Consider the following 18895-nt stretch of genomic DNA (forward strand, 5'->3'; position numbering starts at 1 on the left):
CTGAGGAACAACCGAAGAGTGGCCCATACAGGACTGGCCCTGGCACTCAAAGACTACGCCTGAGTGGCACCCTCCCATGCACCCTCCACTCAGCCTTCAGGGAGACCACAGCACTGCAGGGGGTTCAGCGCCTGGAGCTTCCTGGGACGTAACTCTAACGGTACCCTCACAAAAACCCACCACCGAACCCTCACCCTAACTCCCAACCTAACCCTACACCTGACCAACACCTGCACATGGGCCCTCAGTTAAGCCCTCCAGGGCAATCACAGGACTGGTGTTGCTTCGGCCCTGGTGATGTCACTAGACCGAAACCTAACCCTAGCTCAGGCTCTCTCCCGATGTGAACCAAATTACTAAGTCTGAGAACACCAGGCACACACACGGGGGCCAGAAGCGGTGCGGATTACTCACCATGCAACGTGGAAGTCACGATGTCATTGCCAAATCCTGGATGAAGCTGCATAAGGGGGATCCTGAGACCCAACCGAACAATATGCTGCACCAGGCTGGCCATGGCACCCATAAAATAAGCCTGAGCAGCACCCTTCCAAGTGCCCTCCACTCATACCCTCCGGGGAGAACACTGCACTGTTAGGGATTCGGTACCTGGAGCCTCCTTGGACCTAACCCTAAACCTAACCAGTGCCCTAAACATAAACCTCCACCGAAACCTCACCCTACTCCCACCCTAACCCTACACCTGATGTGCACCTGCACAGGGGCCCTCATTCAGCTCTCCACAGAGATCACGGGACTTGTGTCACTTTGGCCCTGGCAACGTCCCGGGACCAAACCCTAACCCTAGCTCAGGCTCTCTCCCGATGGGCACCCAAAGTCTGAGAATGCCAGACGCTAGGGGCCCAGAACCAGTGGGGGAATACTAGGCATGGAAAATGGAAGTCACCATGTCATTGTCACAGCCAGGATGGAGCAGATTAAGAGGGATCCTGAGGCCCAACCAAAGGGTGGCCCACACCGGAGGCTGACCCTGGCACCCAAAGAATAAGCATGAATGGCACCCTCCCATGGGCCCTCCAGTGAGCCCTCCAGGGAGACCATTGCACAGCTGGGGGGTTGGCACCTGGAGCTTCCTGGGACCTGACCCTAAGCCTAACTGGTACCCTCACCATAACCCTCCACCGAACCCTCACCCTAACTCCCTCCCTAACCCTACACCTGGCACACACCCACGCATGGGTACTCATTTCAGCCCTCCAGGGAGATCAGAGGACTGGTGTTGCTTTGACCTTGGTGACATCCCTGGACCGAACCCTAACCCTAACTCAGGCTCTCTCTGATGGGGACCCAATTCCTAAGTCTGAGAAAGCCAGGCACACGGGGCTCAGAAGTGGTGCAAAATAATTCAGCATGGAACATGGAACATCACCATGTCATTGCCAAAGCCCAAATGGAGCTGCACAAGGGGGTTCCTGAGGCCCAACCAAAGAATGGCCCACACAGGAGGCTGGCCCTGGCACCCAAAGACTAAGCCTGATTGGCACCCTCCCATGTGCCCTCCCCTCAGCCTCTGGGGAGACCACTACACTGCCAGAGGTTTGGTGCCTGGAGCCTCCTGGGATCTAACCCTAACAATAACCAGTACCCTCACCATAACCCTCCACGAACCCCCACCCTAACTCCCACCCTAACCCTACACCTGACCCACACCCATGCATGGGTACTCATTTCAGCCCTCAAGGGTGATCATAGGACTAGTGTCATTTTGTCCCTGGTGAAGTCCCTGGCCCGAACCATAACCCTAGCTCAAGCTCTCTTCTGACAGGGACCCAATTCCTAAGCCTGAGAACGCCAGGCACACAGGGCCCAGAAGCAGTGCAGGATTACTCAGCATGGGACGTGGAAGTTACTATGTCATTGCCAAAGCCCAGGTGGAGCAGCATAAGGGGGATCCTGAGACCCAACCGAAGAGTGGCCGACCAGAGGCTGGCCCTGACACCCCAAGACTAAGCCTGAGTGACACCCTCTCAGGTGCCCTCCACTCAGTCTTCTGGGGAGACCACTGTGCTGCCGGGGGTTCAACGCCTGGAGCCTCCTGGGACTTAACTCTAACCCTAACCAGTACCCTCAACACTCACCCTACCTCCCACCCTAACCCTACACCTGTCCCACACCCATGCATGGGCCCTCATTTCAGCCCTCCAGGTAGATCAAGGGACTGGTGTCGCATCAGACCTGGAGACGTCCCTGGAACGAACCCTACACCTGCTCAGTCACTCTCACAATGGGTATCCACTTCCTAAGTCTGAGAACACCAGGCACACAGGGCCCTGAAGCAGTGCGGGATTACTGGGCAAGGAACGGGGAAGTCACTATGCCATTGCCAAACCCCGGATGGAGCTGGGCAAGGGGTTCCTAAGGCCCAACCAAAAAGTGGCCCATTACAGACACTTGCCCTGGCACCCAAAGAGTAAGTTTCAGTGGCACCCTCCTATGTGCCCTCCACTCATACCCTCCAGGGAGACCTCTACACTGCCAGGGGTTCAGCTCCTGGAGCTTCCTGCGACCTAACCCTAATCCTAACCTATACCCTCACTATAACACTCCACTGAAACCTCATCCTAACTCCTACCCTAACCCTCCACCTGATCGGCACCCATGCATGGTCCCTCATTTCAACCCTGCAGGTACATCACAGGACTCATGTCGCTTCAGCCCTGTCTATGTCCCAGGACCGAACCCTAACCCTAGCTCAGGCTCTCTCCCAATGGAGACCCAACTCCTAAGTCTGAGAATGCCAGGCACACGGGGCCCAGAAGCAGTGTGGGATTACTCGGCATGGACGTGGAATTTCACCATGTCCTTGTCAAAGCCCGGATGGAGCTGCACAAGGGGGTTCCTAAGGCCCATCTGAAGAGTGGCCCACTTGGCAGGCTGGCCCTGGCACCCAAAGAGTAAGCCTGAGCATCACCTTCCCATGAGCCCAGCATTCATACTCACCAGGGAGACCACTGCACTGTCAGGGGTTCAGTGCTTGGAGCCCCCTGGGACCTAACTCTAACCAGTGCCCTAACCATAATCCTCCACCGGACCCTCACCCTAACTCCCACCCTAACCCTACACCTGACCCGCACCCGTACATTGGCCCTCATTTCAGCCATCCAGGGAGATCACGGGACTGGTGTCGCTAAGGCCCTGGTGACGTCCCTGGACTGAACCCTGACCCTAGCTCAGGCTCTGTCCCCATGGGGACCCAATTCCTAACTCTGAGAACATCAGGTACACGGAGCCCAGCGGCAATGCGGGATTTTTCAGCATGGAATGTGGAACATGGACATGTCATACCAAAGGCCGGATGGAGCTGCACAAAGGGGTTCCTGAGCCCCAACCAAAGAGTGACCCACTATGGAGACTGGCCCTGGCACCCGAAGAGTAAGCCTCAGCTGTACCCTGCCATGCACCCTACATTCAGCCCTCCAGGGCGACTACTGCACTGTCAGGGGTTCAGTTCCTGGAGCTTCCTGCGACCTAACCCTAACCCTAACCCTAACAGGTTCCCTCACCTTAACACTCCACTGAACCCTCACCCTAACTCCCACCCTAACCCAACACCTGACCAGACCCCTCATATGGGCCCTCATTTCAGTCCTCCAGGTAGATCACGGGACTGGTGTGGCTTCAGCCTTGGCGACGTCCCTGGACCGAACCCTAACCCTAGCTCAGGCTCTCTCCTGCTGGGGACCCAATTCCTAACTCTGAGAACTCCAGTCACACGGGGCCCAGAAGTGGTGAGGGATTACTCAGAATTGAACGAGGAACGTCTCCATGTCACTGCCAAAGCCCGGATGGAGCTGCACAAGGGGGTTCCTGAGGCCCAACCGAGGTGCGGCCCACACCAGCGGCTGGCCTTGGAAACCAAAGACTAAGCCTGAGCGGCACCCTCCCATGAGCCCTACACTCAGCCCTCTGGAGAGTACACTACACTGCCAGGGGTTAGGCACCTGGAGCCTCCTGGGACCTAACCCTAATCGGTACCCTCACCATAACTCTCCACTGAACCCTCATCCTAACACACACACTAACCCTACAACTGACCCACACCCATGCCGGGGTCCTCATTGCAGCCCTCCAGGTAAATCACGGGACTGGTGTCGCTTCGGCCCTGGCGACGTCCCTGGACCAAACCCTAACCCTAGCTCAGGATCTAACCGATGGGAACCCAATTCCTAACTCTGAGAATCCTAGGCACACGGGGCCCAGAAGTGGTGCGGGGTTTCTTGGCATGGAACATGGAATATCACCATGTCATTGGCAAAGCCCGGATGGAGCTACACAAAAGGGTTCCTGAGGCCCAACTGAAGAGTGGTCCACACATGAGGCTGGCCCTGGCTCCGAAAGAATAACCCCGAGCATCACTCTCCCATGTGTCCTCCACTCAGCTCTCCAGGGAGAACACTGCACTGTCAGGGGTTGGGCACCTGGAGCTTCCTGGGACCTAACCCTAACCCTAACCAGTGCCCTAACTGTAACCCTCCACCGAAACCTCACCCTCACAGCCACCCTACCCCTACACCTGACCCGCATCCCCGCATTGGCACTCATTTCAGCCCTCCAGGGAGATCATGGGACTGGTGTCCCTTGAGCCCTGGTGATGTCCCTGGACCGAACCCTGACCCTAGCTCAGGCTCTGTCCCCATGGGGACCCAATTCCCAACTCTGAGAATGCCAGGCACACGGGACCCAGATGGTGAGAGAATACTTCTCATGGAACATGGAAGGTCACCATACCATTGCCAAAGCCCGGATGGAGTTGCACAAGGGGGTTCCTGAAGCTCAACCGAAGAGTGGCCCTCTTGGGAGGCTGGCCCTGGCACCCAAAGAGTAAACCTGAGTGGCACCCTCCCATGCACCCTCCACTCAGCCCTCTGGGTAGTCCACTGCACTTCCGGACGTTTGGCGCCTAGAGCCTCCTGGGACCTAACCCTAACCAGTACCTTCACCGTAACCCTACATCGAACCCTCAGCCTAACTCCCACCCTAACCCTACACCTGACCTGTGTCCATGCATGAGCCATCATTTCAGCCCTCCAGGTAGAGCATGGGACTGGTGTCGCTTTGACCCTGGCGACGTCCTATGTCCGAACCGTAACCCTAGCTCAGGCTCTCTCCTGATGGGGACCCAATTCGTAACTCTGAGAACGCCAGACACAGGGGGGCCAGAAACAATGTGGGATTACTTGGCATGGAACGTGGAACATCACCATGTCATTGGCAAAGCCCGGATGGAGCTGCACAAGGGGGTCCTGAGGCCCAACCAAAGAGTGGCGCAATACGGAGGCTGGACCTGGCACCCAAAGAGTAAGCCTCAGAGGCACCCTCCCATGTGCCCTACATTCAGCTGTCGGGGAGACCACTGCAAGGCCGGGGGTTCGGCGCCTGGAGCTTCCTGGGACCTAACCCTAACCAGTACCTTCACCGTAACCCTCCACCGAACCCTCACCATTACTCCCACAGTAACCCTGCACCTGACCCGCACCCATGCTTGGTCCCACATTTCAGCCCTCCAGGTAAAATACGGAACTCATTTCACTTTGGCCCTGTCAACGTCCCTGGACCGAACCCTAATCCTGTGGCAGGATTACTCAATATGGAATGTGTAACATGATCATGTTATTGCCAAAGCTCTGATGGAGCTGCTCAAGGGGGTTCCTGAGGTCCAACCATACAGTGGCCCACGAGAGAGGCTGGCCCTGGAACCCAAGACTAAGCTGAACAGCATCCTCCCTTGTGCCCTACACTCAGCCCTCTGGGTAGACCACTGCAGTGCTGGAGTTCGGCACCAGGAGCCTCCTGGGACCTAACCCTAACCGGTACCCCAAACTTAACCCTCCACCGAACCCTCAGCCAAACTCCCACCTTAACCCTACACATGACCCGCACCCACGCATGGGCCCTCATTTCAGCCCTCCAGGGAGATCCCGGAATTGGTGTCCCTTCGGCCCTGGTGACGTCCCAGGACCGATTCCTAACCCTAGCTCAGGCTCTCTCCCAAAGGAGACCCAATTCCTAAGTCTGAGAACGCCAGGCACACGGGGCCCAGAAGCGGAACAGGATTACTCGGCATGGAGCATGGAACATCACCACATCGTTTCCAAAGCCCGGACGGAGCTGCACAGGGTGCTCACAGCTCCATCCCCAGACCTATCCCAGTCTGAGCCTGAGCCCAAGTCCACACCCCAAACCCAAACCCCTGACCCTAACCCAAACCCCTAATCCGAACCCGAACCCTTCCCAAACCCTTAACCCTAACCCCTAAACCCTGAACCCTAACCCCTATCCTAACTCCTATCCATACCTCCTAGCCCTAGCCCTAGTCCTAACCCCCAACCCACATATGAAAAGAAAAGGTAGAACTACATCTATTTAGAATCCTAAGATGACATCATCTTATATACAGTACTTCCTAAAGAATCAACAAAAACGTTTGGAGTTGGTCACCTAACTCCTAATTCAGGAAAGTTACAAGACAAATATTGATGCACAAATATCTCACTGATTTGTATATTCTAGCAATAAATCTCATGAAGAGGAATTTAAGAAAACAATTCCATTTTAGGTAACATCAACACTTAAAAAAATACTTTGGAATAGATGTCAAAAACACTGCCGAAAGATATTAAAAACAATCTAAAATATACTATTGCTGAATGGCAATAATACACAATGCAACATATAGATTCAATGTGAATCCCAGGAAAATTCACAAGGGCCTCTGAGAAAAAAAACACAAGCCAATCCTAACAGTCATATGGAATATCAAGGGGCTGCAAAATAAACAAAATAATCAAAAAAAAAATCAAAGGCAGATGCTCATATTTCCCAATTTCGAATCTTAAAACATACCAGCAACAAATAAAACATTGTGATACTGTCATAAAGGTACACGTACAGATCAGTGGGAATTAATTGAGAACCCAGAAATAAACCATTTAGTCTATGGTCAACTGAATTTTGACAAAGGCAGACAACATAACATTGGGGAAACAAAGGTCTATTCAACAAAGGGTGCTAGACAACTGGCTATTCATATGCAGAGGAATGAAATGGGACCCTTACCCTCACACCACATACAAACATTAAGTCAAAGTGGATCAAAAGCTTAAATGCAAGAGGTAAACTTATAAACTCCAGAAGAAATCAATGGAGATAAATCTCCATGAGCATTGATTGAGTTTAACAATGTTCTCAGAGCTGACACCAAAGCACGAACAAGGATAAATTTAGTTTCCTCAACATTAAAAACCTTTGTACATCAAAAGGTGCTATCCGAAAAGTGAAAAGAGAATGCCCAGAATGGAAGAAAATATTTGCACATTTTTCGTCTGGTAAGAGTCTGTTATACAGAATATATAAAGAGCCATACAATTCATCATCGTCAACAACAAAGTTTTTAAATGGACAAAGGAATTGGGCACGCCTTTCCCCAGGGAGATCATACGAATGGTGAATAGACATGAAAAGATGTTAAACATCATTAGTCCTTATGGAAATTTAGATTTAAACCATAGGTAGATACCCTTTTACACTAAAATTGCTATCATCAAGAAAACTACAGAATAACAAATGTTGGCAAAGATGTTGACAAACTGGAACCCTTAAACGTGCTTGTGGAAATGTAAAATGGTGGAGGCTAGGTGTACAATAGCTTGGCATTTCCTCAAAAAGATAAAAACACAGAATTACCACATGGCTCCACAACGCTACTCCCAGAGGTGTATCCGGATGAATTGAAAACAGTAGTTTGAAAAAAGAGCACGTGCACAAACATACACAGCAGCACCGCTGAGAGCAGCCCAAAGGTAGAAACTATGCAAATGCCCCTCGGTGGGTGGACGGGAAAACAAACTGGGGCAGACCCACGAACAGCAATATGATTCCGTCCCGTGAAGGAATGAAGTAACACGGCGCGGCCGCAGGGAACAGTACGTGGCTGCTCAGGAAGCTAACACAGACGCCACCTGTGCCCACACGCCCGGAAGTTGAAAGCGAAGCCTTGAGCCGACATTCCCGTTCCCGGGTCCACAGCAGCCTCTTCCCAGCAGCCCAAACGTGGAGGCAACCCGAGCGCCCGCGGCCAGACGAATAAATAAACACGATGCGGTCTCGACGCGACGGAATAGGCTCGGCCTCCCCAAGGGCGGGAATTCTGACACCCGCCACGACACGGACTGAACCTTGCAAGTCTTTATGCTGAGGGACACAGGCTGCAGGACAAATACTCTCTTCTTTCCAAATAAACCCATTTTTGCTGGTAGAAACCGGTGGCGTTATATGTAAGGTAAACGGAACTAATCAGTAAGCGCACTCGCAGGACACGAGATCAACACACAAACACCACGTGCACATCGACACACTCCCGACGGCCCGTCGGAAAGAGAAAGTAAGAGACGGTCCCATTTACAACCGCATCGCAAGGAACGAAGGGCTGTGGGGGGGCGGGGGGGGGGGGCGGGTACCTAAGCAAGGAGGTGACAGACCTGCTCTCTGAGGCCAGGACGCTGGGGGCAGAAACGGAGGAAGACACGGGGACGGGGACGCAAAGCTACTCTGCGCTCCTGGAGGTGAAGGAACCGACCCTGTGACCACGTCCGTCCCGCCCGGAGCGACCTGCAGAGGCGGGGCCGTCGCACCGAACTCCCCACGACGCCGTCGCAGACGCGGGACAGACGCCCCGACCCGCACGCGGAGGCGGGACGGACCCGCGCGGCCAGAGCGGCGGGAGCGCGAGCACCGCCCGGGCACCTGCTCCCGGACCGCGGACCGCGTGAGGACGCGGCGGGAACCGAGTCGGCGCGGGGCAGGAACACGGACGCGCGGCCCCGCGGCCCCGGGGCCCGGAGCGGGAAGACCCGACGGCCGCGCGCACAGCCCCGCGGGGGACACAGTGTCACCGCGCACGAAGCCGCGCCGGGCCCCTTCCCCGCTGGGTCCCCTGAACACCGCCGCCCTCAGCGCCCCCGCTCCGGAAGCGCCTCCCCCCCCGGCCTCGTTTTCTCCCCACCTGCTCCTTCCGCGGCGGGTCCTGAGGGGACCGGGTTCTTGTCGGTGTGGACGTGGACCCACGTCCCCGGAAGCCTCGACAGCGGGTCCTGAGGAGACCCGTTCCCGTCTCTGTGGCCGCGGCCCCACATCCCCCGGAAGCCCCCACGGCGGGTCCTGAAGAAGCGGAGCTCCTGTCCCGCAGGAGGCGGGCTGAATGCGCGTGCGCGCGCCGGCGCCGGGGAGCGGGGCTCGGACGCCCCCTGCAGGCGGTGGAGGTAGTGCAGGACACGCTGGGCTCACGGGCCCGAGGAGGCAGCGCCCTCTCTTGGCCGCCCGCGGAATCAATTACATTTTGGAAACTGGAACCGAAGTGGAGCCCACTTTCCCCAACTTCGCCAAAAATAGTTAAGAAACAATTAATTGGAAACCGCATGAAATGAAATGTACACACAAACTTTACAACCTACAGCAAAATTCACTGGAAACTGTAGATAAATTTAAAATGCAAACACAAGGGGCAGCTCTTCCTGCCCACTGGTCCTGTCCCTCTGCTTTAATAAAACCACCTTTTTCCACCAAAGACGTCTTGAAGAATTCTTTCTTGGTCGTGGGCTCCGGACCCGGTGAACCCCACTATCATCCTAAAAGCCTCATCATTTATATGGCGCCCATCGTGTGGGGCAATGAGTCTTTTCATCTGGACTCAGAGCCAGTGAAAACTTGATGAGTACTCTTTCCTTACTTTACCCTCATTTCAGGGCCTTTTGAGAAGTATGGTCTTATTGGAACACTGTCATGTTGATCGCTCAGGCTGCCATCCTCTCAACCGTGGCTATTCTATGGGGAGGAGAAACCTGCCTTATGACTGGACGTTACCACCCTGGCCAGAATGGTAACATCTGTAATGAACTAAGATTGACTATGGAGCACGACACCAATAAAACCCCTTGGAAATGTTAGCCGGGTACCTTGCTTACAGAGTTCCCAGCAGCCTTACCAGGTGCATTAAGAATGTCACTTCCTGGCAGGTACAGGAACCTCAGGATACTTTAGGGACCTCGTGAAGACAAATCTGCCCAAATCTGCAGGTATTGACGGCAGGTCTGACAGCAAGTACTTGGCTTGGCTTCTGGCCTAGAGAAGCTACTAAAATTTCAATCTAGAGGTTCCTTATGAAAGGTTCCAGCAAAACGAACTTTCAAAGATCTATATGATCAATCACTAGTCTTGCTGAACTTATGTAAATAATTAAGCCACGTATGTGAAAACTGGACTTGTTTTACAAACAAACTAGTCTTGATTTGGCTTCCTCTGTCAATGAGGGTTTTTAGAGAGAAAAACTGTTTCAATAATGCACCTTTGTGGATGTAAAATTCTCGTTCTGATAGTCTATAAATGTTGTTTGCCTAAGCTGGACAACTTGAGATACACTTGAAAAAAAAATTGTCACAATAGCACAGATATGGACAATCTTCTTGCTTGTTATTCTGTGCAGATAGTAACAGGACCCCATGGGCATATGATTGTTTAAACAACTAAAAATGGGATGGACTCCTCCAATAACTGCATATGGAAAGTGTTTTCTCACTGTAGACCTATCAATAGATAGACCAAAGTGGTTTTCTTAATTATTCACTTGAGGCTGGGTTAATTGATATGTCTCTAAATGAATATACAAGTCATAGCCTTCCTGAACCTGATCTGACAGTTACTAGAAACCCACCCCATATAAACCCAGGAGACATGATGTATTTAAAGGATTGGAAGTCTAATACAGCAGGGGTTTTAACCCCCCCTTACCAGGTTGTATTATGTACTCCCACTGTAGTAAAATTAGAAGGTTATTCTTCATGGACTCACATATCAAGAATTAAACCTGAACCTTCCTCATAGGAATCTAGTATGTAAGCTGACACGCCTTCTTATTCCTGTGTACCAGTGGAAGGCCTCAAATCCCTCTTCAAATGACAGTAATGGACTGAAGGAAAATTATCAAGTGTTTTTTTTTTTTTTTTTTTATTTGGGCTTCTCTTTCCCATAATATGGGCCTTATTTGTTGTCTTTTCCTGTGTCTTCCTGCCTGGTGCCAAGCCTCCTTCACTGCCATAACTTCTAGGAGACAGAGGATCGTTTCTACTCAAGGAGGTTCATATATGTTGTCTACTTTGGATTGGCTGCCTCTGCCTGTGGTAACTCCTATATATAAATACCTTCCCCAACTGACCAATGTTGATCCATAGGTAGGGACATCTCTACACCCCTACTTAGCAGGAAGAAGTTACAGAAGGAACCTGAAAGATTTTAAGGGTCAAAATTGCTCAGTGGGGAATGATATTGAAAACAAAGGCAGAAGGAAATGGCAGATAAAATTAAATTTCCTTATAACCCGCATCCCGTTGGCAAATACTTGAGGCAGGCAGAGTAAAATGTTTGTCCAGAACTCCCTACTGTCTTAATACTAATGCTTTGCTAGGGGGGAAAACAACCTTAGCTTGACAATAGCTAGGCCTCCAATATCCTGTGAGTCTTCTTTAGCATATGAAATCTCACTGGAAACTTCCCCTGGACTTTACCTCCCCAAAGTATATAACCAGTCTCTCCTCATGGTCCCAGAGCAGCTCTTCCTGTCCACAGGTCCTGTTCCCGTGCTTTAATAAAATCACCATTTTGCACAAAAAAAATAAAGGAAGGGAGGAAGGAAGAAAGGAAGGAAGGAAAGAAGGAAGGAAGGAAGAAATAAAATGCAAACACAAGGGGCACTTGGGTGGCTCAGTCGGTTAAATGTCTGCCTCTTGACTTCCACTCAGGTCATGGTCTCATGATTGGTGAGATCGGCCTTACATTGGGCTCTGTGCAGACAGCGCCAATCTCTCAAAATAAATAAACATTAAAAAAAATAAAGCACAGACACAAATACCAATCCAAAAAAGAGAGAAATTGATAACACGGTCTTTATAAAATTGAAACTTCTACCCTGATAAACTGTGTTCAAAGAACCAAAAGACAAGCCACAAACTGGGAGAAAATACTTGCAAACCACATATCTGAATTCAGAATGTACACTGATGCTAAACCCTAGCTCTCAAGGTCTTCTACCTCTAGGTTGGAACCCACAAACCTGTTAGTCTAGTGCTCTCCCTAATGAGTACTCTGGACAACTGCGTTCTCTTTGGATCTTCCACCGCCCCAGCCTAAACACATTAACCATTATCTCTAATGACTCAAGGCTCCCCCTAACTCCTATCCTCATTTCCCAAACCCTCATTCCCTAAACCATTACCACCTGATCCTTCTAATCACTCAACTAAATAGCAGTCATCCCCCAAAACTTCTAAACCCACACCCAATACTGTCATCCCCTTGCCACCTCAACAACCCTCACTCAAACCCTCTCAAACCCTCTCAAACCTTCACTCACTCACCCTTAAACCATCACCTCCAAATTCTGAACCCACTAGCTGTCCCACACACCATCCACTGAACCTCCTAAACCCTCCCCCCCCCAAACACCCACCAGCTAACCCCCTCATCCACTCACCCACAAAAAATATTTCTCCTCAAACCCAATAACACTCTTCTTCCCACCTCCTCACATGAAAACACACAAATCATAAGGGTGTGTGACCAAAAAGCCATATGCCATAAACCCAAAACCATACACCATTAAACAATAGAATCCTAAAGCCACAATCTATAAACCGTGTACCAGGATCCACACATCATGAACCAGAACCATAATCATAACCAAAGCCAACATAAATATTCATAGCAATACTATTCACAATTGGAAAACAGTACAAAATATGCAAACATGCCACAAAGGGTAAATGAATATATAACATGGGGTAGATCCAGAAACTGAAATGTTCTTCCAACATATCAAGAAGTGAAATAAATTTGTGCAGCTACTGAGGAAAACTTAATGGGAGTTCCTCAAAATCTTAAAAATAGAATCAATTGATATACCTCAGGGTATATACCCCAAATATTTGAAAGCAGGGACTCACTCTGTATTTCTTTCCCCAAATTCGTAGCACCATCACGCACAATAGTCAAAAGGCTAAGCTGACCAAAGTGTCCATTGAAAGGTGAGTGGGTGGTGTATACACAATGGAATAGTACCCAGCCATGCAAAGGACTAAAGTACTGATTCATATCACAATATGGATGAACCGTGAATTCACTATGCAAGGGTAATAATCCAATCACAGAAAAGAATATTACAAGATTCTACTTGTTTGGGGTACCAAAACAATCAAATTCACCTACAAAAAGTAAAATATGGTTGCCAGGCAGAGGGGAAAGGGGAATGGGGAGTTAATGTTTAGTATACACAGACTTTCCCTTGGTCAAAATTTAAACATTCTCAAGGTGGAATGTGGTGATGTGTGCACAATGGGAATATAGTTAGTGGCATACAACTGTAGACTTAAAATCTTTTAGGGGTGCCTGAGTAGCTCAGTCAGTTAAGTGCCCAACTTCGGCTCAGGTCATGATCTCACAGTTCGTGGGTTCGAGCCCTGCATTGGGCTCTGTGCCAACAGCTCAAAACCTGGGGCCTGCTTCAGATTCTGTCTCTCTCTCTCTTTCTCTCTGCCCTTCCACTACTCATTCTCTCTCTCTCTCTCTCTCTCTCTCTCTCTCTCCCTCCTTCTCAAAAATAAATAAACATTTAAAAAACTTTTAAAGGGGCGCCTGGGTGGCTCAGTCGGTTAAGCGGCCGACTTCAGCTCAGGTCACGATCTCGCGGTCCGTGAGTTCGAGCCCCGCGTCAGGCTCTGGCCTGATGGCTCAGAGCCTGGCGCCTGCTTCTGATTCTGTGTCTCCCTCTCTCTCTGCCCCTCCCCCGTTCATGCTCTGTCTCTCTCTGTCTCAAAAATAAATAAAACATTAAAAAAAATTTTTTTTAAATAAAAAAATAAAAAACTTTTTAAAAAATCTTTTAAATGGTCACTATTATGTTTTGTAAATTGAACCACAGTTAAAGTCATGACTGAAGTACTAAAACATGTCACAACATGAACGAAGATTGAAAACATACTAAATTACAGAAGCCACACAGAAAAGGCTGCCCAGCCCTCTGTGACCTTTAGATCAATCATGGTTGTGAAGTGAGTGAAGGTCTCAAGAACAGTAAAGGGGGTCACAACAGGAGGAGTCATTGTCACAGAGTTCGGGCGGGTGATGACAGTTGAAGTGGCCTCTGGATTAGATTATAATGAGAAAACCATAATGATTTCCCTGTTGGGGAGTTCTATGACAGTGCCTGGGGAAGGTGTCCTGTCTTGAGTAAAAAAAACAACAAATATGGCATAAGAAGTGGCAACTGTGTAAAATGACGGCTGGTGAAGCTGAGTGTAGCGATAAAGAGTATTTCTACTGCTGTTGCAGACTTTCTATATGTTGGAAATTCATGGAAACTGCATTACTTCTCAAAACAATTATATTAGTAACATACCAGAAAAGCGTAGAACACATCGAACTTCGTGATGGAGGCCAAACCCTACCTGGACACAGCTCACAAGATGCAACATATTACTAAAGGACACTGTCGTAGAATTATATTAGTGGCCGCTATGCTGTAGATGTTGTGGATGACCTAGGATATGGTAGAAACATGCCATTTTGAGTTCCCATCTTCCACCACATCACTCCAGCAAACAACAAAAAAATACAAAAGTTAAAACAAATAAACAAAGTCAGTGAAATTGTAGGGTACAAAATCAAGATACAAAAATCATTACATTGGACAAACTCATAATGGACCATCAACAGAAGTTAAGAAAACAATTGGGAAAAAAACTTTACCACAGACATGAAAAACCTATACCATGGAAATGATAAGACATTGATGAAGAAATGGAAAGATATTATGTGTTCCTGGATTATAAAGATGAATATTATAGAACTGTCCATTTTACCCAAAGTGATGTACAGATGCAATGTAATCCCTCCTGATTAACATTCTAGTACCATTTTGCACAGAACTAGAAAAATCCTAAAAGGTGTATGAAACCACAGAGGACCATGAATAGCCAAAGTATCTGTATAAAGAAGAACAAACTGGGAGGCATCACATTCCCTGATCTGAAACTATATTACAAAGCTACAGTAACCAACAGTATGCTATGGGCTAAGAGACAGAAAGACCAATGGAGCAGAATGGAGAGCAGGAAGGGCATTGCAGGGGGCCCACTGACCCCAGGCCCACCACTGACCACAGAGCCCTGAGCATTGCCATGACCTCTGAACACTTCTACAGCCGGCCCATCCCCAGAGCACCCAGGCCTGGGGTCTTAACCATGCGGCATCTTCCCTCAAAAACACAGGCTTAGAATGTCCGCACCACCCACTACAGCCCTCAAGTTTCCAGAAAGCCCACATATTCTGTTGGATATCTGCAGGCTGGAGGAGGATAAACCAAGAAAGTGACACCCCTTTGGAGTAAACGTTGAGAAGTCTGTCTTCCCCAACCCTATGAGTCCTTCCCTCTGGACCCCTGGACCCCTGGAGCTCAGGGCTGGTGAGCAGGGCTGGGCTGAGAGGCTGTCTTTGCATTGTTGTTGATCTTTCCTTCCTCAGATGTGTCTTGGAACCTTGGAAATAAATGCTGAAATTGGCTTTTTCAAGCGTTTTCCTGAAACAGTGGTTGAGGCCAAAGATGTCTTGATGATGCCATGGATGGGCCCACAGTGGGGAGCAGTCAGAGCTGGGGACAACTTGCTGCCCTCCACGTCCCTGGGCTGATGCCCCTCACTCACCTGGTAATAGAATCTCTCAGTATCTCCTGGTGGCAGGAGGAGGTGGGATGAGGGCGTCCAGGGGTTGTTCCAAAACCATGGACGTCTCTCTACACCAGCCCCGTGTACCTGGTGGCTCTGCTTTGCACACTGGATCCCCCTTAGAAATTACACCTGGGATCAGATGCTGTCAGTTCCCGGCCCCAGCCTCCATGCCAACAGTCCATCTGCTTGTGCTGAGGCCAAGTACAATGTCATGGAAAGGAGGCCAACCCTGGGGCTGATCCCCACTTGGCAGCAGCAGGAGACCTGACACAAGCCATGGGAGGGGAGCTTACAGGAGGGTCTCAACTACAAGATGAATCTTTGAGTTGCTGCTCCATGAGTCAGGGCTCGTTTTCTGGAAAACGCACTGGTGGGGGCAGCCTGCCCTGTCAACTCAAGATTTTCAGAAATATCTAATTGGATTTGATGCCAACTAAAGTATTATGAAAGGACCTTATTTGATCTTATTATCTTTGATGCAGCTGAATTAACAAACATGGGCCCTATTTACAGAATTCACCAGGTTGCCAGTGAATAAGCATCCTGAAATCAGAAAGCACTGCATCGGGAATCCAGGTCCCCAGTGTCATCCCTTGGCGAACCGTGATGTTTGCAAACTTGTGAAGACATAGGATGTACTTTGCAAGGACCACCGATACCCTTGATCCTCAGAAGGTGAGAAGGATACAAGTTTGAGTTATGGCTGACGAGCACACGGTAGAGATGCCTGGGCGATCCCAGGTCCCACTGGGGCTTTGGCACACAGGTCTGCAAGGCCAGGCCACGGCTCATTGGACAGTAAAGCAATGAGGTTCCCAAGGAAGCAGCCCTGACACCCCCTTGCCCATCTACTGGCTTTTTTATTTCTTGGATCTGCTGCTCACGGTTTCCCCATCTCTTGCTCGTGTCACTGCGGCCAGCATGCCTCTCCTCAAGAGCAACCACCTCCTACCTTCCATGGTCTATGTTCCAGCCATCCTGCAGCTTCACTTTTTAGAGCACAGCAGAGAAGAGAGCAAGCAGTCAGGAGGCGGTGCCTGAGGGCTGCCCCTGCATGCAAAGTCATGCCATCACGGTGACTGTCTGGACGTCGTATGGCTACTTAGGGCCTCCTGGATGTCTGGGTTACCCATGCACATGTCACATGGTCACATGCACACATGTGAGCAACGGACTGTGCCTAACTCTTGTTTGAGTTACAACGTTTGATTTTACAGAGGCCACAGCTCTACACACCAGGTGACATTTAATCTCCTGAGGCTGGCGACCGTGAGGAACTGTTGTTTCTGGGCCAGCCTAGACCTCGTGTCCGACTCACGGAAGGAGAACACAGGGTTTGTTTGCTGGGGCCAGTTGTCTCCATAATCGGTCCCTCGAAGGCAGGCAGGAAGTCTCCTTCCACCTCTGGAGCAGCGGGAGGACCTGCAGCTGGAGGAGGTGGTGAAGACACCGCTTTGTGTCCTCCGGGTGCATTGCCGGACAAGCTACCCCAGAGGTCATGGACCACGCAGGCTCATCGGCCAAACTAGTATGCTGGAATCACAAGGCTCTTTAAGTAAATTCGAATGGCACAGTGAGAAGCAGAGGGGATGAGACAGAAGGAGCACATTACCTGATCCTGGGGGTGCAAACATGAACGTGCCCAGTCTCACTCTGTCACATTAGCCTTTCCTGCTTGTGGGGACCAGGGCTCAAGTCTGAGCAGAAGTCCCACAACCGGAAGGGCCCGGGGCAAATGGCACACACTGGCTCCATCACTCAGGCATGGGGACAAGGGTTCCTGGTCACAGCATACCTGCACAGCCCTGAGTGCTCAGATGAACGCCTGGCCTACATTGCACCCAAAATATATGCCAGTGCAGCAGCTTGACCCCCAACAGAGAGGCTACGAGGAAGGTTGTGGCTTTGAAGACGTGACTGCAGGGAACAGAGGACAGGTTCCTCTGGGACTTCGAAGGCAGTGTCTGTGGAAGGTGGAGACTCCTTCGTGAGACAGCTGGGAGTGAGGCTGGAGATGCCATACCTCTATGGTCTGAACGGTCGTGTGCCCCCCAAGCTCGTGTTAGAATCCCAGCACCCAAGATGATGGTGTTAGGAGAGGGGCCTGTGGGAGGTGCTTAGGTCAGGAGGATGGATCCTCCATGGATGGGAGTGGGGCCCTTACAAGAGACCCCACAAAGCTCGTTCACCTCTCCACCAAGTGAGGACACGGCAAAGAGGTGCCGTCTGGGAGCCAGGAAACATGCTCTCACAGACACCTGATCTGTGGGCATCTTGAACTTGGGCTCACTACTCACTGAGGGCAGAGGAGGTGCAGAAATAAATGCCCCCTGTCCCCATGAGGAGAAGACTGAGGGGTTCATGCAGCCCCTTGGGCAAGGCTCTGCACTGCCTGGACTCGGGGTCAGGCCCCAGCCTAAGCCAGACCCTGCTCTCTACTGTCCTGGGGTGTGTCACCCAGAGCCAGGATGCCCCCTACACCAACATCCCACAGAACATGCAGATGGTGAGGCGGTGGGGGGGGGGGGGTGTCTCCAGGGCCCAGGCCAAATGGCATGATGGTGCGGCTCCCCTCCCCAACCTGGTCTGGGCAAAATCCTCAAACTTCCTGGATGTGGGCAGCATGCAGGGCTCAAGCATCACAGGCAGCACGGCATGCGTGGAAGGGCAGGTGCCACTGCCTGAGGACTCTGAGCTTCTCAAGGTGATCCCACAATGCAGTCCTGAGAGATTCTCCAGGGGCCCGGATGCCCTTGAGAAGCAGCGAAACAAGAGACGGTGTGTGTGCCCTGTGCAGAAGCGGAAGGGGGTCTACGTGGTGATGTTTCTTCCCAGTGGGCACAAGGCTGCGTGAATGCTCGGTCTCCCACTGTGAAGGCACGGGGAGGAGACTGAGGCTTTCAGAACTAGCTTCCTTCTCTCATGCTGCAAGCCCCCGTCCCATGCTCTGCAAGAGCACTGCCCAGCGAGCCTGTGAGCCCTGCCCCCTGCGCCACAGCAGAGGGGAGGGAGGCCCGGAGGCTTCTCTGGTCAGGGCCCCACCGGCCCCTTCTGGACACAGTGCCACACTGCCCCGCCTCTGTTCCTGTGCGTCTGCACGAGGCTCC

Source organism: Panthera tigris, chromosome E1, assembly GCF_018350195.1.
Source record: "Panthera tigris isolate Pti1 chromosome E1, P.tigris_Pti1_mat1.1, whole genome shotgun sequence".
NCBI lineage: Eukaryota > Metazoa > Chordata > Mammalia > Carnivora > Felidae > Panthera > Panthera tigris.